The sequence below is a fragment of the Rhea americana genome, unplaced genomic scaffold (assembly GCF_003343005.1).
Source record: "Rhea americana isolate MKP2758 unplaced genomic scaffold, rheAme1 scaffold_10, whole genome shotgun sequence".
Classification (NCBI taxonomy): domain Eukaryota; kingdom Metazoa; phylum Chordata; class Aves; order Rheiformes; family Rheidae; genus Rhea; species Rhea americana.
In genome coordinates, this window is record NW_028185039.1 from 7,943,790 (window position 1) to 7,952,429 (window position 8,640).

At 33.9% G+C, this 8,640-nt stretch overlaps 1 protein-coding gene across 3 annotated transcripts in view; it reads right to left on the reverse strand.

The window, feature by feature from the left end:
* The window catches only part of CLEC16A (C-type lectin domain containing 16A), a 72,408-nt gene that overhangs the window by 22,670 nt on the left and 41,098 nt on the right, over positions 1–8,640 (reverse strand). The gene's annotated exons all lie outside the window — the stretch shown is intronic.

The window sequence follows — 8,640 nt, forward strand, 5'->3', positions numbered from 1 at the left end:
ATAATCAATCAATCAATGTACAGAAATACTTGAGGAGGATGAAGCTAGGCTCTTTTCAGTAGTATGCAGGGACAGTATGAAATGGTGAGGATGACAAAATTCCACTTTTTTTTTTTTTTTTGCTGAAGGTGGTTAAGCACTGGAATGGTCTGCCCACAGAGGCAGTATTGTCTCTATCCTTGAAGACATTCAATTTGCAACTGGACATGCTCCTGAGCAACCTGCTGTAGATGACCCTGCTTTGAGCAGGGGATTGGACTAGATGATCTCCTGAGGTCCTGTCCAATCTCAACTATTCTATGATATTCTTAAATCTTAAAAAAAAAGTAGTGTTCAATATGATGGCCTTTACAAAAAGTGTAAAAAAATGGTTAGGGAGACTTAATAAAAAAAAAAAAAAAAAAAAAAAAAAAGGGAAAAAAAAAAAAAAAAAAAAAAAAAAAAAAAAAAAAAAAAAAAAAAACTTTAAGCATATTATCATTTACTTGCTGGCCATGGCATTTAAAACATTGTCATCAACAAAACCAACAGCCTGAAACCAACAACTGCCATTGAACTGCACGTGAAAGGTTAGCTGCTGTGTATGATTAAAGAAGCCACCTACATGAGACGCCTACAAACGGTGCAGAGACGGTCTAAGGCCAGCAGTTTTCATATAATGTGCAACTGCTTCAAAAGTGTTTACAGTAAAAAAAACAATACTGAAAAGTAACAGTATACACCATTCTGATGGCAACATAACCAGCAATCTAAAATAAATTCTGTGGAACACCTGACTCATTTCTAAGTATACAGTCATATACAGCGCTGAGAACCTTTCAACTACAGTCAATGTTGAACATATTTGTCTCAAAATATTAAAATGCTCCTTTATTTAAAAAAAACAAAAATCAAAAACCAAAAAAACTCTAGCTTTAGCTTTCCCACCATGCTCCCAAAGAACACAGATTTTCATTTTATATTAGAGCTTCACCTCTATGGCTAGTATACTGTGACATACCAGGGAATACATTTGAGACCTAACATCACATTCAAGCAAAAATTGAAAGTCATTTTGATAGAATGAGTTATGAGAGATTTCTGAAAAAAAAATTGCTGAAATACTGCATTTTAGTAATTTATTCTTTCTTGACACTATATGCATATGAATCAGTATAATCACTGTAGACATCCCTATGTTCAGAAAATTAAAAAGAAATACGAAAACAATGTAGATCAAGGAAAATTAAAACAAGAATACTCAAAATAATATTACAACTAAAAAAAACAGCATCCATTTTTAATTTTTTGGGCCATGTTCTGTCAAGTGCTAAATCTCTCCGCAAGATAAGGCACCTATGCAACAGCATTTATCCTATATGTTTTATGCTGAAATTCCCTTGTCTCACTCTTGGGCAATGAAAAGGCTTTAACTGGAGGCTGTATATTCATGCTACCGTGCAAGTAGCACCTCAATTTAGGTAGCTCAGATAGTGATAGCAGTGATAAGCAGTTTAGGAAGTGTTGCCAACAAAAATACATAAACTAATGCACTTGTAACTGGGCAACTTCACTCAAATGCCTTGTGAATACAGAGTAACTGACAGCAGCCTTATAAATGATGACAAAATAAATCATGAAACAGTGTGATTAATAAAACTCTAATTAAAAAACATCATGAAACAGTGTGAACAGGCTTTCACTGTGGGTGCTGCCTCTGATGACACTAAGCCAAGAGTCCACAATGTTGGAGACAGAGGAGAAGGTGTGGGAGAAGTAAACATCCAAGAAAGATTAAAAAAAAAAAAAAAAAGAAAAAAAAATCCTAGATCCTTAACAAGTGACTTGTTAAAACAAAATGGTATCTATTTACAGTGAAGATGAGGTCCGAACATCTGTATCTGTGCTGAATAGTGCTATTTCAGCCATTTACTGACAAGGGAAGCTCCCTCCCAGGAAACACGATCATGTTTCATGGAGACAAATACTGGCGCCACTTCTTTGCAACAAGTTCAACGCCTGTCACAACTTGGATTGGATTAAGTCTATGCCTTTCTAGCTAACCAGAAATGAAAAGTCTTCTGAAGTTAACATATAAAAGACCGTATCAGACTCTGACTGTTTACAACAGAATCTGACACTGAAAGACAGAAGAGAAGAAAAGGCAACAAGAGAGGCTTTTAACAGTCTTTTCTGATTTAGCTCCATTTTTGGAAATGGGCTGGAACTCTATTTAAAATTTTGAGATGCCAGAATGACTATTACTTACTTTCTTCTCTGGATATAGGCAGTTCTCCTCAATAATAATGGGGTAAGTCATCTGTTTAATTGAACCTCTAAGTGTTAGCCCTGGACAATTTCTTGTTCTCTAATAAATGCTGAACATATGAAAAGAAACAAGCTCTGAAAAAATCTACAGCTGTAAGTACGCATTGTGGTCCCAATGTAAAGACTAAAATATTCAAGGAAAAGATCAGAAAACAGTGCATTTACATGAATATAATAAGGCATAGAACCGCCAACTTTATAGGAATAGCCTGCAATTAAACTTAAATATGAAAGAACAGCAACAGATAAGAAATACATACTATTGGTTTACTGTGATACTGTTTAACTGAATAACACCTCCTCACTACAGTTCATATTATTTATAATGTTTGCTATCTGCTCTAGATGTTTACTAAACAGTATCTCTTTGGAACTACAGAAACATTTCTGCAAAAGGCTCAAGGTTTAACTCTAATATACCCTATAGATATAGCTTCCTGTCTGCCCAAGAAATAAACACATATATGTATATATACATGTATGTATATGTACATGGACATTTTCAAAGCTCTGTATCAATTATTTTGTCTTCTGATTTWTGCCACATTGAAAATTGGTTCTGAAAATACATTCACCTACTTGGCAAATGAAGCAAGTCACAATGCATCTAGTTTCTTACTTAAAGAAAAAACAAAAAGAGCTTAAATTCATCAGAAAACTCGAAAATATAAAATACATTAAACTGAAAAAGACTCATTTCTTCCAAAATATGTTAATGGTAACACCATACAATGAGGAGGATGGGAAGCATAACACCTATACTACCTACAGTTTAGAGTGGCTTCTTTTACAAAAGAAACTCAGTTGTGAAATTTACACTGATGAGAATTTTTCTCCTTTATAGGAGGAAGAATCCACTACTCCAAAAAGTATGAATGCAAGTAAATTAAATTTGTTCATTAAGTTCTGGATTTTGTGATCAAAAATTACCTACATATTGCAAGTGTAGTCATTTTAATTAACCACACTTCATTCAAATTGTATTACAAAAACGTAAAGCGGGTACAGCCTGGAGGATCCTTAGTTACAGGAGACATTTAAACACTATTTCACATTTTTGAGTCTTGCTAAGTTTTGTGCTGCAGTTACAAGATCTCCTAACATGTCAGATGATAAATACCCAGATAAGAACTCCACATTGCTACCGCTACAATTCAGATTACAGTAAAATATTAATTGTAGAATAGTCTGCATATTAAAAAGACAACACTAGAAATCACGAAAAACTACAGATACATTTCATAGCTTAAGATTTTCAACTTTGTTCCTAAAAGAGTCCATTGGCCCTTCTAGAACAGAGCACTAGACAATAGCAATTTAGCAAAGCTGCTGAGGTGGCTTATCAGCCAATACTTTAGGAACGACCCAAAACTGGTTAACTGCAACACAACTATCTCAGTTTATTCCTGGGGCATACACTCCAGTTAGGAGGGCATCACTGCAAGCTTCCATTAAGAAAGCAGAAAAGCACAGCTAAGTAGTCATTCAAGAAGTAAAAAACAAACAGACTCAAGAACAACAGCAACAAAGACAACTATTGTCTGACCTTTAAATACCAACCCAAGCTAAATAAATACTCAGTCTCAGTGTTGGTATTACATGAAATACTGCCACTTACCTTCTTAAACAGCTTAAAAAATGACTCAAAGGAGAATCCAAATAATCACCAAATACTCATTCTTATGTCAAAAAATTAATAACTTTAATTTTTTTTTATTTTGAACTTGAGTTTACATTTACTGCATTAGAAAGGATAAAATAATCTTCTGAAAATTAATACATGAGTCATCAGATAAAAGGGAGTAAATTATGTTTCTGTTCCAAGTTTCACATCATTGAAGGCAAAATGAGTCAGAGAACAGCTAACAAACTTCGCAAGTCAAATACATAAGACATCATAGAGTTTTAAGTCTGGTTTATGAATACGCAGAAATCCCTCCACAAATTTTAGTCAATGCTTACTCATTCTAGTCCATCACACTTCATTAGTGTGGCAACTCATCCTTAGCTGGCCTCAGAAGGCAACAAGGCAGAATTAGAGCATGATTAAATTTGTGTAGTCTCAACACATCACATTCCCTCTCTTCAGAGGTCCTATGTCTCTTGCAGTATATTCAATCCCTCAGCCATATAGACACTGAAAAATAGAAAACACCTGGAACACTAACTTTACTGCCTCTTTTGGCACCTTTTGCAGTTTTTGGACCAGTGGGCTAGGTTTCTATCTTGCCAATGGTTTCATTCCTTACTGGAAATTAGGTTGCTGTGCATAGCTATCAGCTAGCATAGTAAAGTAGCTATTTCTGTTCTGTTAAAAAAATAGTGGAAACACACTGGACAATACAGATGCTTTCACATGACACAGCAACCACTTAATTTAGCTTAGCATTGTATGAAGCATACAAAGAAGATGCATACTAGTAGTCTGCACATTTTCAGAAGCAAGGAACTTAACAAGCCTTTGTTACTGCTCATCAAATAGTTGATTCTAGCCACAGGACAGCAGGGAACTTGTGAAACAGCTGAAAGAGTCACTTCTGTTTGTTCAGAGAAGTATTAAATTATAAGAGGAAATTGTATTAGAATCTACCAAGAATACTATGAAATCTCAGCAGACTACAGATTAATAAACTGCAGCAGGAAAGAACAGACTCTCATATGAGGAGTGCCTGCATGTTAAAGTATGCAAATGTATTTTGCTTGCTCTATTGAGATAGCTTTTTAAAGGGCTGAGGTCTAATAATATGAGATTTTCTTTTCCTTTCACTTTTTTGTTCTTCCCACTTCTATATATGTTAGAAAAACACTTAAATTTTCAAAAACATCCTTAAAACACAGGCATCTGTGTTTTGCAGGTAGGGTAGTAGAACCTATTTATTTTTGTGTATGAATATGCATGTAGAGGGATACATGCTTATGAATGTACACCAGTATTTATAAACAATAGCTTAATGTACATACATACAAATATGCAGACAAGTAGTTCAAATACCATTACTGCTTTAGTCTTCCACGTTGGTCATCAGTACAAATGTGTATTTTCAGTTAAGGACTACGAAATTCTTTAACAGACAGTAAATTAGTTTAAATTTGAAAGAGCAATATTCTAATCAATAGTAAACTTTAGTTTGTACAACTTCTTAAAAATATACATATTACATTTAAGTTTTAGAACGCTTAATTCAAATTTAAGCAAATAAAGATACTCTTCAGGCTGACGGTCATATTTACATCCTACACAAACACACACACACACACACACAGTCTCTCTGTATTTTAATCATTTATGTCTGACAGCCTACGTTCAAAGAAAAAGACTATTCAGGACACCATTAGATACACAGAGTATTTAACTTTACTTTAGCAATGAAACTGGCATTTTCAAACATATAATCAGAATTACAAGCAATCATATATAGCAGAATGAAGAACGAGTAATCTATGGTTCAAGCTACATGTTCCAAGTAAAGGATACCTCACATTTTGCATAAAAGCAACTGTCTTAGAAATGAAGTGCCATAAATAAAGACACCTGCAATGAACTGCACAATACCTGCACTGTAGTTCACTAAACCGTATACTGAGAACCATTAGTAACTTAAGAGACCAGTAATATCAAACACTGTTCTGTAATGGGAAGGAGGGGCCTGGCAAACAACATTTGGAAATAGTGTTTCAAACTGATTTACTTTTTGTTCCGTATGTTCTTAAAAATTAGCAACTGCCTTATAATCATGTTTCCAGTTAATTTATGAAAAACATTTTTTCAATAGAAGCTGATTCATTATTTCACTTCACTCTCTGAAAGACAGCCAACATGACAATAAATCTGTAATTCATCAGAAACAGGAAACTGAGTTAATTTTTGTACTACTGTTCCTTTAGAGTCATGAGTAATTCAACCATGGACTTTATTTCTTATCTGACAACTAATAATCAGGTATTGTAATTAACAATATCACATGCTGTTCATATTTTCTCCAGGAAAATTCAGAATCTTTTTTTCCTATAAGCAAGCAGCAAGACAAGGTTTCAAAACTAAAACCTCTTGAATAGAAAACATGGATTTCAAAGTTTATGTAAGAGTAAAGACTCAGAATCAACAGCTGAAATTTTAAAAGAGCACAAATGTATATCTTTTCAACTACTCTAAGAATAGCATTTTTAACTGCTTCTGAAAACATTTGTTTGCTGTCATGACCACGAATTATATGAATCCTCTACAAGTTGTTATATTTTGTTAGTGGGTATATAGGTAAATTTCAATCTGCTATGAAAGAAAAGGCGGGCATTTATATTATAATACCTTAAGTAGAAAGGTTAAAAGGAGTTAGTTTGCATTGCTCATTCTGACTAATTCACCAACCCAAAACAACGCCAGCATGAAGATGAAAAAATACAACTCCCGAAGAACACATTTTAAGATATATTTCCCCTATGTGTTTTCTTAAATGTTAAGAAAACAGGAATTGAGATGACTAAACTATCATCTTCCACACCACTGGCTGCATAGCCACCAAAATGCAAACACTGAATGGATGCTTTCTTGTCTCTTCAATTTACCCCTGTAGGGATTACTATAGCCTAATGCTCATACTTAGTAAAAGCATGTTCAGTACCCTGTAGCTTGTAAATTTTTACCTTCAGCAAGTTCAATTAACTGCTTCCATAGCATTCTTTCCACATTTGCAAATATATGAGTTTATCCTCAAAATATTTTACTGCTTGGAACTTACACCAGAGGACATATCCTACACAGTCTCATTTTTGTATGCAAGCATTTAATTTTAATAAATGGTTTAAATTGTAATTTTATTTTTAGAATATACACTTATATTGTTTATCTTTAAAAACCTGTTTAGCTCCCTTGTCTTAATCAGCTATAGTTGCTCATATTGACTCTCTAAAAACATTATCAAACAAAAATGCTTCATACTGGCAAGTTCCCCAAAATGTAACTGCTATTTTGCAGAAGAAAGCACTTGTAAGACAATAACATTGGAATAAAATAGCTCCACTATTATCTGAGCCAATATAACAAGACAAACACATTTTTTTTTAATCTTAAAATTCATTTCCGACTCCATTGAATTTGAAGCACATTCTGCTCTAGGCAAATAATCTTAACACTAGTATGAGCTGAATACTAATACTAGATCCTATTTCTGTACTTTATTCAAAGTTATTCTGTTTTTATCTATGAAGCTACCGCACAGCAGCTCTGGTTTGACAGAGTATTTGCTCATCTCATTTGATTTCAAAGTTGGCACTTCACTCTGGTAATTAATACTATAGATAGATCTGACAGATCTATCTATTGATCTATCTATTATAGATAGATATAGACAAAAAGGTCTCTGAGAACTGGACAAATTCCCATCATATCTACTAAGGCAACTGCTTTTCTAGTCTGAGTAGGATCAACAAGCACTCAGAGTCACAGTATTTAAAGGCTCAAGTACCAAACTGAATCTTCTTTCCCTTTTTTCTTGTAACAAACATCTGAAAAATTAAAATCCTAACAAATAAATACACTCTATTTTAGTAATCACATACTCTCTAAAGCTAAGAATGCTACCCATGAGTTCTTAATAAGGTAACTGCCTGAACATAAGTTAGACAAGCACTTAACAACAATCAACTAACATCAGTATGTCAAAGCACATTTCTTCAACATATTTTAAACCTTTAAATAAAAAGCAAGTGCCTTGCACTACAATAAGATTAACTTAAAATATTACATGTTACCATTTATCAAAGAGTGCCAGTTCTGCAGACAACCAAATTGCAGTTTTATGATTAAGCCCAGAGTTGCTCTATAAGGAGGCAACATGACTTAGTCAAAAATCCAGTACCATCAAGTAACATGTACGGTCATCTAAAGCTGTTTTATTTTGTTGTTCTGTGAACACAGGCATCTTGAATCTGCAGTCAAATAGTATAGCTCATGATAATATTCTTTCAGCTTTTCTACTACTTCAGTACAGAGCATGCAGTCTAAACAACATACTACCATAGTGCAGAAAGAAGACACTTTGCCTTTGCTTAATACGTATTACTTAACATCAGCGGTCATTCTGGATATTACTGGTTGATTCCCCTTGAGAATAGTTCAGTATGCTGTTCAACTAATGGGATAAAAGTTTGCATATGCAAACTTTTAACATGATAAAACTGATGTACAGAAAAAGAAATGGGGGAAGGGGAAGAGGGAGGGGGAAGAAGACACTAGCAAACACCACTCTGTAGCTGTCAAGTAACTCCAGTTCCTTAAAGTTCCTGTGTAATTTAAGATTATCAATGTATTTTGAATAGGTGAAAGATGAAATCAAA